At 43.3% G+C, this 19,653-nt stretch overlaps 1 long non-coding RNA gene across 1 annotated transcript in view; it reads left to right on the forward strand.

Moving 5' to 3' along the window:
- The window catches only part of LOC114592824 (uncharacterized), a 46,810-nt gene that overhangs the window by 1,617 nt on the left and 25,540 nt on the right, over positions 1-19,653 (forward strand). The window lies entirely within an intron of this gene.

Genomic DNA, 19,653 nt, shown 5'->3' on the forward strand with positions numbered 1-19,653 from the left:
CGCGGCTGGAGTTTGACTCAAGTTCTCCAGAAATATCTGGAGTTGGGTCTGTTTGTTTTTCTGGCTTGACTATCTTTAAATCATAAAAAAAAAAAGAACAAAAATGTCCCAAGCCCTCCTGAAGGTGCGTCACGTGTGAACGATCGAGCGGCGGGTGAAATGGGGAGTTTGGGGCTGGGTCTTTGCGGGCGAGATGAGAAGTTTCTGCCTTCAACTGGCCTACAAAGTCCCATTCCTCGGCTCCCAAGTCTGCGCCCTTTTGTGCTGCCAACCTGAGGTCCTCTTCCCTCAGCGGCTGAAAGTTTTAAACGTGGGGAGGTTCCCAATATTACAGGCCGGGGTGAGAGGTGTGGGGTGGGATCTAATGCCTCTTTGCAAACGGCAGATCCCCAAACAAGATCTCCCCTTGCTTCCCCTCCAAAGCTGGCAATGGCTTGGCGGGTGTTTCTTCTCCAACCACCCTAACACGGTTTGGGGCAGGGCATATTGACCAAGGAAACGATCCAGCCACCGTGGAGCACTTTTGAGAGCACTTTGGTTTGAGCGAGAAAGCTAAGCTGTCTGATGGTCAGTGGGCTTCCACTGCGCTTCGTTTTTTACTCTAGTTTTAGCAAATGGCCGTAGCTGTAGTGACCGGGTTCCAAACCAACATTGAAATCAAAGAAAGTATAAGAACAGATGCCAACATTTCAGAGGTTACACTTAAAACGTTTTTAAAAAATATATTAAATTAAACTTGGTCAGAGACCAGACTTGTTTTTTGCCCTGTAATTTGCTATTTAAAATATTAAGTACAGCAACAGAGTGTCGCTGTCAATTGAAAGTTCGACGTTGTTTTCCGCTGAAACTGATTTCGCAGGCCCACAAGAAAAGATATTTATGTCTCCTCAATCTGCAAGTCATGCTAATCAAATCTGGTTTAAGGCCTTCATCTCTTTACCTATGCTTTTTTACTCTCTCTTTTAAAGAAACTCTTCTCCATATATATATATATATATATATATGAAAATAGAGATTAATTACTGCACATGTTGCCTCCATATAGTTCTTTTGGCTAAAAGCACAAATCAGCTGATGATCTGCACTTTTACGCCCAGAAAAATTAGGCCATCGTAACTTTATATACTGCCTGCGACAATGAATATCTTTTTGCTTACATACATATAACGTAAGTATTTTTAAAACGAAAAACCTAAAAAAGTTAAATTGCTTATTTTAAAGATTGTCTTCTTTTTTTTAAGGTTGTCTTTTATCATTTCTATTAAGAACATAAAGACGACTTTTTAAAAATATGCGGCCTGTATTCATAATGATGGTGGCTGTTTCATTTAGGTATGTTTGTGTATCTGGTGCAATTTGGAAAATCTTTTCGCTGAAATGAAGTTACAGGCAACACTTCATTGCTAGGGAGGAAAGGGAAAACCGGAGTCCATGTGTGTTACGCAGAAGTAAGCCTCTCTGAGTTCAGTAGGGAATAAGTAATTGTGCGTACGACAGTAGCATTTAAAAGCCTCTCTCCGAATTTAAACCCTGAAGCAAAAGCTCTAAATCAGCACAATTAATTATTCTTACCATAACTAATGTGGTCATTATGGTATACTTCTCCAAAGTCCCATGACATGTAACTTACGTTATAGCTTGCTCTTTTCTACATAAACAGGTAGATAGATTGATAAATAAATAAATTTCCTCAGCCTGGGAGTATTCCCTCACCCCATCCGCCTCTTCAGTTAAATATTTGAATTTCCTGCAGATTTATTCTAAAACAATCTTGATGATTTTTCATTTTCTCCTATATCTTTATGAGCAATGGGGGAAAATCCTGGCCCAATTCCCCCAGATCTGAACTCGCATGTTCAGATTACGCAACCGATGAAATTTGTAGCCAGCCTTTGCTAATTAGATTTAATCTGGTGCGTTATAAATTCATCCACACCCCAATTCATGAATAAAACAAAATTAATGTTTCCCCAGCTTTTTCAAAACTAGTCCTCCTGTTTGGCCTTTGCTTACCGTGTGTGTGCAGCTGTTAATCTATTGTAGTCCCACATATCTTTGGGTAAATATATATTTTTTCAAGTCTTACGCAGTTCAAGAGAGCCATTTATTATTGTTGTTGTTATTATTATTTGCTAGGAAACGGTTTATAAATGTAAATAATAAATAATATGAACAGGTTAGTTTGCAAAGGCTTTTAAAAACACATTGGAAGCTTGGGATATGATATTAAGAGTGTCCCATCTTCTGCCCCACACCATAAGGCAGAGTTCGAGCCAAAGAGCCATAAACCTACAGAACGTCCTCTTTAATTAAGAGACCACCAATGTGACCTTAAGTGGACACGTTTGGAAGACTAGGCCATTGAAATCACAGCAATTTATTTCCAAGTGACACATTGCCTTTAGGATCAAGGTGCCAGTTTTTGATCCACAGGCTGGAATTTAACGTTCTTGTAACGAAATCATGCCAAACGATTCAAAAGCTCTAGGTTCAGGTAGGCAGCCATTGTTGGTCTGACACAGTCGAAATATATATAAAAAATTGTTCATTAGCACCTTAGAGACCAACTAAGTTTGTTCTTGGTACAGTGGTACCTCAGGTTACATACGCTTCAGGTTACGTACGCTTCAGGTTACACACTCCGCTAACCCAGAAATAGTGCTTCAGGTTAAGAACTTTGCTTCAGGATGAGAACAGAAATCTGACTCCGGCGGCGCAGCAGCAGCAGCTAAAGTGGTGCTTCAGGTTAAGAACAGTTTCAGGTTAAGAACGGACCTCCGGAACGAATTAAGTACTTAACCTGAGGAACCACTGTATAAGCTTTCTTGTGCAGACACACTTCTTCAGATAACAGATTCAAAAGCTGACTTGGATACAATTTCTACACTGTTTGTTTGGGCTTCCAAAGAGCTCCATTTTTTTGCAACTGTTTGTTTCAAGTAACTTCTTCTAAGATACAAACCTTTTACAGTATAACTTGCCATTACAGTGGCACCTCTGGTTACATACGCTTCAGGTTACAGACTCCGCTAACCCAGAAATAGTACCTCGGGTTAAGAACTTTGCTTCAGGATGAGAACAGAAATTGTGCTCCGGCAGCACGGCAGCAGCAGGAGGCCCCATTAGCTAAAGTAGTGCTTCAGGTTAAGAACAGTTTCAGGTTAAGAATGGACCTCTGGAACGAATTAAGTACTTAACCCAAGGTACCACTGTATATCATTACCTTTTTCAGATAAAGAATGCCAAATTGCTTGTAAAAAATTGCCATATACCTGGCAGCTGGATGTGGCAAATACATGCTTGGAAGAAAACCCCCACTTTAGTCAATGGGACTTGATTCTGAGTAAACTGCCACAGAACGGCAGGCGTGAAGCCCAATTCTATGCATTTTTATTCGGAAACTCCCACCGAGTTCTGTAGGGCAAGATGCTGTCAGCTGCATTTAGGCTGCAATTCTAACCCTCTTGCCTTGAAGTAAATGCCCTAAAAATTCAACAGGACTCGAGTAGACATGGTTAAGATTGTGCTATTCTTTTGGAATGAGCCCCACTGAATTTATTCAGAAGTTAATAGGCTGGAATGACATTGAAAACATTGCTAGCTAACATATGTTTTCGTCCAGACCCAGCGATATAGGTTTGTTCTTGTTCAGTTGCCTGTCTTGGACATCACTGGACTGAAAGGCAGCGGGGAAATTTACTTAAATAAATAAAAATATATAAGTTGGATTTTTTAAAAAATCCAACTTATATACCAAAGCTAAAGCCACTCTGTTCCAGAGTGGTCTGGAAATCTGTATCTTATGATGTCCCAGACTTAAATTATTTCACGCAAGTCATCTTACAGACTGCAACCCAAACTTATTTTCAAAGCCGTTATCGGCATACTTTAGCGACATGATAAATCTGGTTGAAATAACGTGTGTTCGCTCAGAGGGTCAATGCGCAGAGTTGCATACCGCAAACTTATTGCAAAGGGGTCGCCTAATATGGCCTATGCAAGGATACATTCCAATGTGTATGAAATGTCGACTATTTCCATTCACAGGCCCCCAGCCTCTCCCTGTTGTATGGACTAGGCATACTGGAAAAGGACAGGGACCTTTGCTGCTGTCTGAAATAGCCAGACAGCCTCGTAGCAAAATCGTAATAATAATTTCAACTTTTAAAAATCTGTTTCTCTTGCTTTCTTTCCCCTGATTTAAGTTTTGTTGCTTAACGCAGAAGTGTTGCAGATGTGCAGAAAGGCGGGGGGGGGGGTGTCAGAGAGAAAACAATACGAACTTTGGACACTTTTGCCGAAACACTTCCAGAAGTGTGGTTTATAAATTCTCTTTAAATCTATAAGATTTAACATTTATTACATTAGGAATTCTGTTTGGTTCATGCTGTGGTCACAGAAAGGGGAAATGTGCCATGGATTGGGCTATTGATCATTATTATTATTTTTACTATTATTATTATTACTCAACAAAATAAGGATGTGATGCAGCACACAGTTACCTGTGTTTAATTTTCTGTTAAAATTGCCTGCACCAAACAGTAGGATCACCAAGGCAAGGTACTGTAAACCACCCTGTGAGGTACATATATTTAATACAGAACACAGTTGTACTTTGGTTGCCAAACGCCTTGGAACTTCTACGTTTCGGCTCCCAAATGATCGAAACCTGGAAGTGAGTGTTCCAGCTTTCGAATGATTTTTGGAAGCCAAACGTCCAGCACGGCTTCCGATTGGCTGCAGGACACTCTTGTGTCCAATCAGAAGCCGCGTCTTGGTTTTCAAACGGTTCCGGAAGTCGAACCGACTCCCGGAATGCATTCTGTTCAAGAACCAAGGTACAAATGTAGAATAACCAATAACTGGGTAGTGCTCCGGGGCTCCGCTCCGCAGAATGAGCAGGAGACATCCTCCTCCCCTCCCACCACATATGAAACAAGTCATTTAGGAACATTACCATCTGAGGAGGGAGAATCCTGACACCCAGAGTCGAAAATTTCCTAAGTGCATGACGGACACCAGACCAGAATTCTGTTTTGTGCAGGTTAAGAATGGACCTCCGGAACAAATTAAGTACGTAACCAGAGGTACCACTGTATTATCTTCAGTGGCATATATATATATATATATATATATATATATATATATATATATGCATAGAACTTGCATTTCCAGAAGAGTCAGGAGAAGTTTTGCCCCACCTATTTATTCGATTTCTGAAAGAAAAATAATGGCATTTCATTCCAGTCCTATTTTTCTCGGAAGCCAGTCCCATTGGTTTTGATGGAATGAACGAAGCATGCTTAGGTTTGCAGCCTTATTTTCATTTCCAGTTTATGAGTCAGTTATAATTTGTATGTGAAAAGTGCCTTTCCTTGAAGTCACCGCAGGAGTCCAGCATTGGAGGGGAGGGGGAGTTGCTTGCTCACTCCATATGTGGCCCATGCTAAACTTTAAAGTACAGTGGTACCTCAGGTTAAGAACTTAATTCGTTCCGGAGGGCCGTTCTTAACCTGAAACTGTTCTTAACCTGAAGCACCACCTTAGCTAATGGGGCCTCCTGCTGCTGGCGCGCCGCCGGAACACAATTTCTGTTCTCATCCTGAAGCAAAGTTCTTAACCCAAGGTACTATTTCTGGGTTAGCGGAGTCTGTAACCTGAAGCGTATGTAACCTGAAGCGTATGTAACTCGAGGTACCACTGTAGCCTCTGGTGTTTATACCTTTCCCACCTATGTTGTTTCCCCAGTAAAGATCCCCCCCCCAAAAAATGTATTAAATAGAAATACCGTATGTAGAATCCTCACTGTGAAAAAAATAACCATATTCATTTGGAGTGAAGTCCCTGAGAATGAGAGGACTTCATGCACATACTATCACTGGATCAGGGCATTTAGGTAGAGGGATGATCGATCGATCGATAGATCTCACACGTACAGACAAACATCATTATAACCACCGCTCCACTCAATGGGAGACTCTCTGATGGTCAAAATTACAGAAGATTTATCTTTCCTCAGACCAGGTTCTCCCGTAGAATAGAAGAGGATCCTCTCCCCTCTCTCAATTATTTCTTTGAAACATTATTTCTTTTCTCCCCTCCAGCCAAAAAGTCTCTCCGGAGCAGCTTACATGAAATCAATAACACGGTCTTGCTCCAGGCTGCTCTTCAGTGTTGGAATCCCTGCCTGGCAGATTTCTCCCTCTATCAGTTTCACACAAGACTCTTAACTGGACTCCAGTGGGTGGGGGTTTTACTTTATTTTATTTTTTAACTTCAGGCAGACAGGACAAAGACTTTGGGAGAGCAGGATTTCTGTTTGAGAGAAAAAAAGTTGTCCCGTTCTTAACATGGATGGCATTGTCTTTTGTCTGCTAACGCTGTTGGGCTCCATTCTTTTTCCGATGAACTGTATGTAAGTTCTGCTTCGAAGTTCTCCGTGTTATTGTTGCCATAGGCATTAAAGTAAAGGGACCCCTGACCATTAGGTCCAGTTGTGACTGACTCTGGGGTTGCGGCGCTCATCTCGCTTTATTGGCTGAGGGAGCCGGCGTACAGCTTCCGGGTCATGTGGCCAGCATGACTAAGCCGCTTCTGGCGAACCAGAGCAGTGCACGGAAACGCCGTTTACCTTCCCGCCAGAGTGGTACCTATTTATCTACTTGCACTTTGTGCTTTCGAACTGCTAGGTTGGCAGGAGCTGGGACCGAGTAACGGGAGCTCACCCAGTTGCGGGGATTTGAACCGCCGACCTTCTGATTGGCAAGTCCTAGGCTCTGTGGTTTAACCCACAGCGCCACCCATAGTCATTGGTTGTAGCTAAAACAGGCTGGTGAACCTAGTGGCACTTTAAAGACTAAGGGTGAGATCCAATGTTGCGCTAGTTGACCCCCCTCCCCTTCATCAACCCCTTGTGACCCCCCCCTATTCTATCGTGAAGGGTGGCCCCCAACTCTTTAGACCAGATTTTGGGAGCGTAAGTCTGTTTTTGTGCAAAGTGAGACACTACAAATGGACATTACCCTAACAAATTTTAATATAGCATGAGCTTTGTGGACTGTGGCCCATTTCATCAGATACAGGTAGGATTATAGTTGTTTGCAAGTATAGTGGTACCTTGGTTCTCAAACGCCTTGGTACTTGAACAACTTGGAACCCAAACACTGCAAACCCGGAAGTAAGTGTTCTGGTTTGTGACACTTTTTTGGAAACCGTACGTGGTCCTTTTTGAGTGCCAAACAACTGTTTTGAGTGGTACACTGAAGTCTGTCTGATTTGCTTTTTATTTTGCATTTTTGTGGCTTTTTTGTGTGACTGTGACTGTGTGGAATGCAGTTCGGCTACTGATTAATTGATTGATTGTGTGATTGCAGTACATTGTTTATTGCTTTCATTTTATGGATCAATGGTCTCGTTAGATAGTAAAATTCATGTTAAATTGCTCTTTTAGGGGGTTGTTTTTACAAGTCTGGAACGGATTAACCTATTTTGCCTTACTTTCTATGGGAAAGCCCGCCTTGGTTTTGGAACGCTTTGGTTTTGGAACGGACTTCCAGAACAGAATAAGTTTGAGAACCAAGGTACCACTGTATGTGGTTGCAGGGAAGGGGGTTGTACAGAGTAAGGTTTGAAGGAAATTAAATACAGAAAAGGACAGAAGGTGACATTTATGTCATTATCAATGGTCTTCACAAAAGCTAGTTGCTGTTGATAACACAGGTATTCTGGCATCGGTATGTCCATTGACACATGCAGTTTGTGATTTAAAAACAAACAAAAGGCAACCTTTGTCACAATTCCGTCCACAAGTGACAGAACTGAACTGCTTGACAAGTTATAGTGCAGTAGCTTCATACAGTAGTTTCATACAGTTTTGCTGTTCCAGTATAGCCATTTTAAGATCTGTTACAGGATGGGAGGCTGAAATGTACGGTTCTGACATATCTTTTGATTCATGACATTTCTTTCTATTTCACACACAATATTCCTTTTGATTCGGATTTCTGGGGATAGTCAAACTATTGTTATTCGTCATGTAGTTTTCCTCGGTATACTTTGATTGCTTGTGGCGCTTTGGCGTTGCCAAGGCCCAAATATTTTTAAGAAGTATTTTTATATCATGGGTTTACATGTGTTCTATATCACAAGCTGACTTGTCTGTGCAGACTGTGAATGTTTGGACAAAAGAGAAGGCTCTTTCTATTAGGCAAGGTTTGCATGGGGAGAAGGTGCCAAAGGAAATCTGTAAACATACAACAGGGGGGCACGTTCCACACACTCTGCAGCAACAGTGCTTGCCATAGCTGAACGGGGGTTAAATTAGCATTTTCTGCAGCCAACCGGCAAAGTGTGAAAGGGAGAAGTGTGTTTCTGAACGACTATTGGACATGCCGATTGTGGCAGATGGGAGACAGAGTTCAACTCAAACTAGAGGGCTATGGGATCCTCAACCCTGCAGCTAGCAATACTAGGCTAGATCTGCTTTCCCCAAGGTGACTGTGTCCTCTGCGTGACATTGGACTCCAATGGGCCTGTCAGCTCCAACCAGCATGGCCGGTGGTCAGAGACAGTTTTAGAAACTCAGATATATAAGCCAGGCACCAAATGTCTCCTTAAACCAAAGTTACAGTCACCAAAATGGAATGTCCAGTTGCCATTTTGGGGTAAGACAACGGGTAAGACGGGTGGCGCTGTGGTCTAAACCACAGAGCCTCTTGGGCTTGCCAGTCAGAAGGTCGGCAGTTTGAATCCCCGCAACGGGGTGAGCTCCTGTTGCTCCTTCCCAGCTCTTGCCAACCTAGCAGTTCGAAAGCACGCCAGCGCAAGTAGATAAATAGGCACCACTGCGGCGGGAAGGTAAACGGAGTTCCCATGCGCTCTGGTATCCATCACAGTGTTCTGTTGTACCAGAAGCGGTTTAGTCATGCTGGCCACATAACCCAGAAAGCTGTCTGTGGACAAACGCCGGCTCCCTCAGCCTAAAAGCGAGATGAGCGCCGCAACCCCATAGTCGCCTTTGACTGGACTTAACCGCCATGGGGTCCTTTACCTTTTTTACCTTTAAGATGGCTCTAAAGTCTTATTTTTCAACTGACTGTGATTGATTCTCAGTTAAGCATCTGGCTAGTTCAGATGACAACCTTGAGTTAGGTTAAGAGCTTTGAGAACTTAAAGGAGAAAAGTTGTTCGACCCAGGGTCCACATATATATTGGCCTATTCCGACATCTTTTTCTTAATGGTGACATGGATCATTCATAACGTGAGAATATTCTTCACAACTGTGAGCAGGGCAGTGGGGTTGGGGACGTGAAGACAAGCGACAACAATTAACTATAATATTGTTCACCGCTCCTGCTCAGGCTGCACGGAAAAAGTACTGTATTTTCTGGCATATAAGACTACTTTTTAACCCAGGAAAATCTTCTCAAAAGTCGGGGGTCGTCTTATATGCCGGCTACAGCAGCAGCTCCTGCAGCAACTCCCCACCAAAGGACAAAACGACAGCAAATTAAATCAGAGGACACCAAGCTCTCAAGATGAAGCAGAAATACGCTTGAAAATTGGCCCCAGAAGCCCCCCCCCCCAATCACTAGCAACAGAATGACCCTAACCGCTCCCAGTAGTAGACCACGTGGCCCAAAATGGCGGCCTCGCGTTGCCCCAGCAACTAGACATGTGGCCGCTGCCTCAGCCCATGCAGCCCCCGCAGTAAAAGGAAAGGAAAGACTCACAACAAAGGCAGGGAACTAACAACAGCATTAAGCGCACCCCCGGCCACTGGGAAGTGGAGCGGATTTCCGAGCCGGACCAGAGACTGGTTTTTTATTATTATTATTATTTGGTGTGCGTTGGAAGAAGGGTAGTGTTATACGGCAAGTATATCCCAAACTCTGTATTTTAACTGGAAAAGTTGGGGGTCGTCTTATATGCCGGAAAATACGGTATTTTGGTTCCTGAAATTCTTTCTGATTGTGCAGATAAAATAGAACTGATAGAATTCTACAGGATGGGTTATTAGTGTGTGAAAACAATTGTGATCTAAGGATGCCCAGATGGTGGAGATTTCAGGTGGCATCCTGGCCCCTGGGCATCTTCACTTGGTTGCAAGTGGCTGATACCCAGGTGCAAAATGTGCTTGACACCTGGCTAATTTTGAACACTGGTCAGAGGATGATGTGAATGCAAGGTCCACCACTATCTTGTGGGCACCAGGTTGGAGAACATTAGGCTACATAGACAAAAGGTCTGGCAAATAGATTCTTGTCTCTATATCATTGAAGCAATCCCCAAGTAAAGTTGGTGTAGCAGTTAATTTGTCTTTGGACTTTACGAGGCAAACACAGATCAGGCCAGGCTTCCTAGATCTGCGTGCAAGAGGGGTTTGCCTGGGCATGTCTCTCACGATTTCTATATTATCTCTGAGAAATATCAGTATAACACCAGCATGCATGCAGCAGTCATGTCTGCCTTGTAAACGGCGGAGCCATTCTGGAGAGATAGCTTCACTTTGGGTTTCCCTATATCCGGAATTAGTGTCGGGGGGTGTGTGTGTGTGAAAAATTGGCAAAATGTCTGGGGTTTTGCCCACAGAACCAGGTGTTTGAGTATCACTCTTTGCCTTTGGGGGGCAATTTCCCCCAAAACGCTCAACAAGTTTTTGGGTGATTTTCCTCACCAAAATAACTTTTGTGTCTGGATTTTTACTTCTTGAAATATGGCGACCCTATTTCAGCATGCTAGATGCAGGCTTTAGAGTCACACAGGGCTCTTCCTCAGGTTGCATGCTTTTGAAAGGGGGAGCTCCAAAAGCAGAGGGGAATGGTGGAGACAGTCCTGCTCAGCTATGCAGCATTCATAGATCGGCAAAGTGTCTTGTAGACTGTATAATGGAGAAGCAGCAGCCTTTGAAAAAAAAAAAGCTATTCGTTGAGTCAATCAAGCCCCATCACCGGGGTTTCATTTAGAATGAAGCACCTTCTGAGATGAATGCCTTTCTGCCTAAGGCTTTAATTGAGACGATGTTTTGCAGGTAGGGGCTGGTTGCAATTTAGGATGGGCACTTTGATGCGTGAGCAGAAAAAAGAGGACGCCGATTTGTCTGAAATTTGAGCATGCTCATTCGTAAGTACAGAAGACACTTCATTAGTAATAACTACTATAATTGAATAGAAATAAGTCTTTTGCTGTGATGCGGTGACCCATGTGTCTGCTCAATCTGCTCTTTACTCCGCTGCTAACTGTGGACGGGTGACATAAAGTCGTCCTCTGCTTCCTCGCTTCTGATGGTTCTGTAAGAGTAGACAGGGACCAAACAGTTCTGCAAATAGAGGACGGTCTCTTGTAAAGTCACAAGCCCCTCAGCCCCAGTTGTGGTTATTTGGCAGGGCTACCGACTGACCAGAAAAGAAAGCCATGCATGGCTTTGTTATTCTGCCTCTTGACAGCGTCTTGATGTGCAGAACTCAGCGGGGGAAGCTTTTCGCAGCGCGGAGACGCACATTATCAGCAACCGGTGTCTGCACATCAAGCTGCTGTTAAAAGCAGAAGCTGCGAGGGCCAGCTGAAAAATGGCCAGCCCTGTGACTCAGTCAGCACCAGTTCAGATATATTAGAAAACTCATTCAGAGATAGCCGTCTGAGCAGAGCCACAAAGCTCTGAGGCAATGCACGAATATTGAGAGGAGTGGAGATCGGTACACAAGACGTGGCCAATATATGGGCCATGGGTAGGCAAACCAAGGCCTGGGGGAATGTGTCCTTTTATTTAAAATGCATCTCTGGGTTATTTGTGGGGCATAGGAATTCATTCCCCCCCCCCCCAAAAAAAAGATAGTCCACCCCACCCCCACACACACAAGGTCTGAGGGACAGTGGACCAGCCCCCTGCTGAAAAAGTTTGCTGACCCCTGGGGCTGTTTGAGCTCCTGCAAAAGCTGCCTTTGGGTGGCGGTGCCCTTTGAAATTTGGCTGCATCAGAACAGAATTATGACCCGCCTCTCCTCCTCTGTGCTTTCAACTACAAAATGTGTCATCCTCCAGGGAATGCAGTCTGCACATGCTCAGAGTGACTTCCTATCATCTGATGAGGCTGCCGTCTTCTGTTTCCAGAACTCCAGCCGTTTAGCTTGAATGCCTCGGCGAATGTGGAATACGGGATAGTTCAGTTGGGTGGAGTATGGTGCTGATAACGCCAAGGTTGCGGGTTCGATGCTCGTATGGGACAGCTGCACATTCCAGCATTGCAGGGGTTGGACTAGATGATCCTTAGGGTCCCTTCCAACTTGACAGTTGCATTTTTCTAAGTTGCCTTGTCCTCTTTGTGATTATAAACAAGCAAACCAACAATGTGCCTGTAAGCTTGTGCAGGGCCTCTTTTCCTTCTGACAAGAAGTAGCTGCTTAGCGCATGATGCATCTGAGCATGTGCAGAGTGCGTCCTCAAGGTACCACGATTCTCTTTACTTTAAATGCATCTTGTGGTGGGGAGGGAAAAAAAGAAATAAAACCACTAACCAAATTTCCCCTGGTTCCTCATCCTCCTGGGCTGGCAATCGGACTAGACAACTGGGAAAATTTAATCAAGATGTTTTATAGATGTTACTTAACACCTGCCATAATAGCTAAAATGTATAAAACAAAAGCAAACCTGTGTTGGAGGGGCGGTAGAGCAGAAGGGACACATACATATCTGGTGGAGCTGTGAAAAAATCAAAAGCTTCTGGGATATAGTATATGATGAACTTTAAAAAAATGTTTAAATATAACTTTGTGGAAAATACAGAAGATTTCCTATTAGGAATAACAGACACAGGTATAGCAAAAGAAGATCGGAAAATATTCCTTTGTGCCACAGGCGCGGCGAGGACCTTAATTGCCAGAAATTGGAAAGAAGAATTTGTGCCAACAAAAAAGGAATGGCAGGATAAATTATTAGATTACAGTGGTACCTCGGGTTACAGACGCTTCAGGTTACAGACGCTTCAGGTTACAGACTCCGCTAACGCAGAAATAGTAACTTGCGTTAAGAACTTTACCTCAGGATGAGAACAGAAATTGCATGGCGGCAGCGGGAGGCCCCATTAGCTAAAGTGGTACCTCAGGTTAAGAACAGTTTCAGGTTAAGAACGGAGCTCCAGAACGAATTAAGTTCTTAACCCAAGGTACCACTGTATACTGAATTGGCCAGATTAACAGAGACAATTAGGGGACAACCCAGACAAGAATTTCAAAAAGGATGGGGGAAATGCAGAGAATACTTTACCAGACAGTGCCCAAAATATATACACCTGGACTTGTTTCGATTAATTTCTACAGGAGACTTTGCGGGTTTTTAAAGACATAATTAGGAAAAATTGTAATAATCACATATTAAAGAGACAGTATTCAAGAAGTAAATAAGGAGGCCATTTCCAGGATAAAGGAAGTCTTTTATTTTTATGTTATGTTTTCTTTGTGTAAGGGGATAGGAGTTTAATTTCGATAATTCAATTGTCAATGGTGGTGGGTTTGTTTGTTTGTTTGTATGTATGACTTCTTGTGGACCATCTTGTAAATAAATTACTAATAGACAACTGGGGTATTGGCCCTACTGGTGTTGAGCTGGAGATTTTGGAGTTGTTGCAGGGCAGAAAGCGAGGCCACAAACATCCCAAACAGCATCCTTTCCCCCTTCCCGTCGTGCAACACCACTTTGGCCTTCTTGGGCAAGCTGGCCGTTCCAGACCAACCCCTTAGGAAATTTCCCTTGCAGGCCCCACTTGTTTGCAAACATGCCCCGCCTTTTCATTTCCCCACTTGTTAAACAGATTCCAGACCTCAGCCCCCTATCTCAGATTAAGCCCTGTCATCTAGCTCATACAACAAGGGATTCTTTCTCTTGAGATAAAGATGCAACCCTGAGTCCTTGGATTGGACCCGGAATGAAATCTAAATACACAAATAACCTTGTGATTCTGCAGTTTTCCCCATTTTAGAGCCCTGACGCAACCCGGTCCTAGTAACAATGTGGCCCCAGTAGCAGAAGGAATTTGTGATATCACTTTCATAATTTTTGACCTGGCAATATGTCTTGATTATTATTTTGTGTGTGTGCTATACAGAAATCACAATGTGGGGAAAACCGTGAAGCCAGCCAATGCTTCTCTCCATTCCTCCTGTTTCTGAGGCATCTGCACCAATCAGAAGTCACGCCTTGGTTTTCGAACATTTCGGAAGTCAAATGGGCTTCCAGAACGGATTGAGTTTGGTGCTTTTGTTTTTGCTATTTATTTTGCATTTTTGAGGCTTTTTCGGTTAATTTGTTTTTGTGAATGTGTGGAACCCAGTTCAGCTACTGATTGATTGATTGATTGTGTGACTGTGGAAATGGATAAAAGCCCCCCATCCAAACAATGACTATCATCATTGCAGGTTAGAAAATAATAATTTTATCATCTACAATACTGTCTTATTTATTTTATAGTACGGTACACTGATTATTGCTTTCAATTTATGGATCAAAGGTCTCGTTAGATAGTAAAATTCATGTTAAATTGCTGTTTTAGGGGTGTTTTTAAAAGTCTGGAATGGATTAATTTGTTTTGCATTACTTTCTATGGGAAAGCGCGCCTTGGTTTTGGAACGCTTTGGTTTTGGAACGGACTTCTGGAATGGATTAAGTTTGAGAACCAAGGTACCACTGTACAGTGGAATTGCAGATGTGGGGAATGCAAAGCCTGTGCAGCTGAACGTTGCTTGTGAAATTGGCCTTCTGTGGTTCTACAGTTTCGGATGCCAGTGGCTCTGGTTGAATTGCGCTCATGTGCCGCAGGCGGGACAAAAGCGCCAATCACCTTTGATGGCGTATCTAAAACAAGCTCCCCAACCCAGTCCTGTTCTGAGCGTCTGATTGGTGGTGCTGCTGATTATTGGCCTGAGGCTATGCGCATCCAGGTAGAAATGAAGAGAAGCAGTGTGAATGAATGCCATTTCCAAATAGATGCATAAGCATTGATTTATTCATGCTTATACGCGGGTGGCGCTGTGGGTAAAACCTCAGTGCCTAGGACTTGCTGATCGTAAGGTTGGCGGTTTGAATCCCCGTGGCGGGGTGAGCTCCCATCGTTCGGTCTCAGCTCCTGCCCACCTAGCAGTTCGAAAGCACCCCTAAGTGCAAGTAGATAAATAGGGACCGCTTTCTAGCGGGAAGGTAAACGGCGTTTCCGTGTGTGGCGCTGCTGCTGGCTCGCCAGAGCAGCTTCGTCTCGCTGGCCACGTGACCCAGAAGTGTCTTCAGACGGCGCCGGCTCCTGGCCTCTTAAGCGAGATGAGCGCGCAACCCTAGAGTCAGACACGACTGGCCCGTACGGGCAGGGGAACCTTTACCTGTTATACTTCCTGACTGGCTCAGTGCAAATGAGTCTCAAAGGGTAACCTCCTCTCATGACTGTTTTCCTAGACGTGGACAAGCTTAGTGTTGGGGAAACGCATGCTTTACTGATGCTCAGTTTTTGCAGAACTGAGTACTCCATTTTGCCATTTTAGCCATTAACAGGTACTATAAAATAAAGGCAACCTGCCCATCCATTGACAGCAGCTTAATATCTAGTCCATACAATGCACGATTACAAATCATCTTCCAGCTTCCCTGGAAAGGGAGATTCATGCAATTCATCTTTGGATCTTGCAAGCAGCCCTGGGCAAGCTGATTTTTTCCCCACGGGGAATTGTATTGTGAAGTAGCCACAACCTAGCTAAAGTTAGCGATTCCTAAAATCCCGAGGCACCACTGTATAGGATTGGTAATATGACCTCCCTACCAATTCACAGCTATACAGTTGTACCTCGGGTTACAGACGCTTCAGATTACAGACGCTTCATGTTACAGACTCCGCTAACCCAGAAGTAGTACCTCGGGTTAAGAACTTTGCTTCAGGATGAGAACAGAAATCACGCAGTGTCGGCACGGCAGCAGCGGGAGGCCCCATTAGCTAAAGTGGTGCTTCAGGTTAAGAACAGTTTCAGATTAAGAACGGACCTCCGGAACGAATTACCGTATTTTTTGCTCTATAACACGCACCCGACCATAACACGCACGTAGTTTTTAGAGGAGGAAAATCCGTAGGCATGCCACCTGTAGGCATTCCCTCCATAACACGCACAGACATTTCCCCTTACTTTCTAGGAGGAAAAAAGTGAGTGTTATGGTGCAAAAAATACGGTAAGTTCTTAACCCGAGATACCACTGTACTTGAATGTTTTCTGCCCCTTAAACAGATGGCACGCTGTTATTTGCACTTCAGGCGGCCTTTATTCAGCAAGCTTGCAATCTTCTTTGCCTTTTGCAGTCCTTAAAGGAGTTTCGCTTTGTTTTCTCCTCAAAACTTGACATAGCTTTTGCTAGTGAACAGGGAGGCAGGCTCCCTTTTAGCAGCCGGGACAGACAGCTGCCACATCATAATGGTAGATTTGGAGGGGGGGGAGTGGGTCAGCTCGTCCTCTTCTCCCCACCTCCAAAACTTAAATGCTGTGAGGTTTTATTGTGCTGCAAAGGTGACATTTCCAACATTCTGAAGGGATTGGTAAATATTTGGCAGACCTGATTCACGGGATGCAGAAGGTGGGGTGGGGTGGGGGAAATGGTTGTATCTTATCTGCGATAAGAGCTGAAACAAAACTATCTGGAGCGATCCAGTGCTCAAATTGGCCACGAGGAACAGGACAGGGGGAGGAGAGGGAGGGGGGAAATCAGGAGACAAAATACTAAGGAACATGGAAGTTTTCCAAACGCAGGAGAGCAATTTGTTGACAGTTGTGTTTGCTGTTTTTAAATCTTTCTTTCTCTCTTTCTTTCTCTCTCTCCTTCCACCCCTCCTCTTTTTAAATGTTAAGTTACCCTTGAGCATTCCTCTGCTAAGTTCTGATTTTTAGAAAACTGAAACAGCAAAGGGTTTGTTAATTTATTTATTTAGCCACAAGGTTTGAAACTGTTCCCCCGAGAAAGGGGGATTTTGGCCTCTTTTGGTATCTTTTGACGACACGGGTAAATCTTGGACCAGTCGCAGCTTCTGGCTGCGAAGCCCTAATTTTTTTAAAAAATGCTTTTGCGTGAAAATAGCTTACAAACGGATTACCTCTTCAACTTTCGAAACAGCTCGGTTTGACAAGACGTTTTAAAAAAGATGCTCTTTATTCCAGGATCTCAAATATGTGTACGGCGTAAGATAATTATGGATGCCTCTCATATTGGGAAACGAAAAAGCAAAACAAAATCCCCATCGACCCCTTAGGTTTTGAAACTTTGTTTTGGAAAACTTCACAGTAGGGATGCTTCCTTGATTGAGCATTCATCCTGATTTGTTTTGAAGGAGATTAGACAAGCGCTGGGTATTTAACAAGCATTTGTTCCCATTTGTTTTGGGGAGGTTAGGCGATGATGCCTGCAAGCAACTTTTCCAGGGTACCGCTCCATCACTTTCACCACTGAGAAAAGTTCAGTACAGTGGTACCTCGCAAGACGAATGCCTCGCAAGACGGAAAACTCACTAGACGAAAGGGTTTTTTGTTTTTTGAGCTGCTTCGCAAGGCGATTTTCCCTATGGGCTTGCTTCGCAAGACGGAAACGTCTTGCAAGTTTGTTTCCTTTTTCTTAACACCGTTAATACAGTTGCGACTTGACTTCGAGGAGCAACTCATAGCACGCGGTGTGGTAGCCTTTTTTGAGGTTTTTGAAGACTTTGGTGATTTTTGAAGCTTTTCCAAAACTTTTCCGACACCGTGCTTCGCAAGATGAAAAAAATCGCAAGACGACAAAACTCGCGGAACGAATTAATTTCGTCTTGCGAGGCACCACTGTATTCTAGGAAGCAGGCTTGTTGCTCAAGACCCCCTGCTATAGACTCTAAACGTGCAACCTGAATTGACCAGTTTGCAAATCTGTTGCAAATCTGAATGTTTTATTGGCAGGGCATGGGTCTGAAGCAATGCTAGGCCAGCTGAACTTTGTGGGTTTCCACCTTTTTAAAGAATAATAATTTTATCTTAAAGTATGAGGCGAGAAAAAGCTTTTCTTCTGTTCCCTCCCCACCAAGCCTTGCTGGTGCTTCTAGTGTCTGTCTGCCTGTTCTTCGCTGTTTCCTCTGGAAATGACGCTGTATCATAGCATTTAATTGTTGTTTTAATGTGCTTTTATTTTATTTCCATTGCATCATTTTACCAGCTTGGTGTCTGCTGCTGCGGGGCTTCTGTGTTTGGAAGGGTGGGGTATTTAATATGGGCAATGCCGGATTTACGTATAAGGTAAACAAGCTATAGCTTAGGGCTATCTTGGCGGCCTCCCAAAAGTATACTTCTTCTTAATTGTATTTCACTATTAATATACTTCTTCTTAATTGTATTTCAGTTCAAGAAATTACTTTGATAAAATACATATTTTGTTATGTGCAAATGGCTTTAGATACCTCTTAGGTACATAAATTACCATATAGCATATATTCAACACACACAAAAAACGACAATTTGTCGCTGACAAGGGACAGCTGGACATATAAAGGGACCCATTACCTTCAGAAGCTTAGGGCCTCATCAAACCTAAATCCGGCCCTGGTTATGGTTGGCATTTACTCTTGGGAGATGCCTTGAAATTAATGGACAAGGTTAGGTTAGGTCCCTTAATTTCATTGGTGCTTCTCTAAATACAACTTAATTGAAAATCACCCTATTCATTTATTAAATTTCTACCCCGCCCTTCCTCGCAAAGGAGCCCAGGCTGGCAAATGCACAAGCGATAAAATGATTACTGTTAACATCTAAAAGCAATAGACACTGGATCTTAGGCAAGTCAATCAAATAATCGGTTATTTTCTGGCGCTCAGCAGCTCGACAATTTTGGGGTCTTCCTGTTAAAAGCTCAACAACTTTTTGGGGTGTGCTGGTTTTTATTTTTTGAAATATGGCAACCCTCGTTTGCCTTCCCACTGCAGTCACCCGCCGTGTGGATTCAAACCGCCAACCTTCTGATTGGCAGGCCCAGGAGGCTCAGCGGTTTAGACCACAGCACCACCCGCTCTCTTATCAGCCAAGGGAATGCAGCCCTGTATAGGGATGTTTTTAATGTTTGATGTTTTATTGTGTTTGATGTATTAATTTGTTGGAAGCCATCCAGAGTGGTTGGGGCAATCCAGTCAGATGGGCAGAATAATAATAATAATAATAATAATAATAATAATAAGGCAATTCTGACCCAGAAACACATGCCATTGCCAGTAGCACCTATGGCACTATTTGAAACTGCATCAATGCTTGGATCTTTTTTTTTTGGGGGGGGGGGTATGTGTTAAAAAATGAAGAGCAAATCTAATAAAAAGCATTGACCGGCTCACATTTAAAGGTATGGATTGTTTAAATTTGCAGCCAAAAAACACTGACTTGATTTTTAAAAGACATGCAGCAAAACCCTCAGCAAATTTACTTGGCCTCAGTAGGGTTTTCTCCCTACTAACTGATGCCAGGAATGTCTAGAAGAACAAAAGGCAGATGTAAATTTATATAATTGTAAAAGTAAATTATGATTAATAATAAAGAAACTGCGACAGTCAATTGATTAACACACACACACACACACACACACACACACTTTGGAAGCTGATGCAGCGCACATTTATGCAAAATGAATCC

The sequence above is a fragment of the Podarcis muralis genome, chromosome 2 (genome assembly GCF_964188315.1).
Source record: "Podarcis muralis chromosome 2, rPodMur119.hap1.1, whole genome shotgun sequence".
Taxonomy (NCBI): Eukaryota; Metazoa; Chordata; class Lepidosauria; order Squamata; family Lacertidae; genus Podarcis; species Podarcis muralis.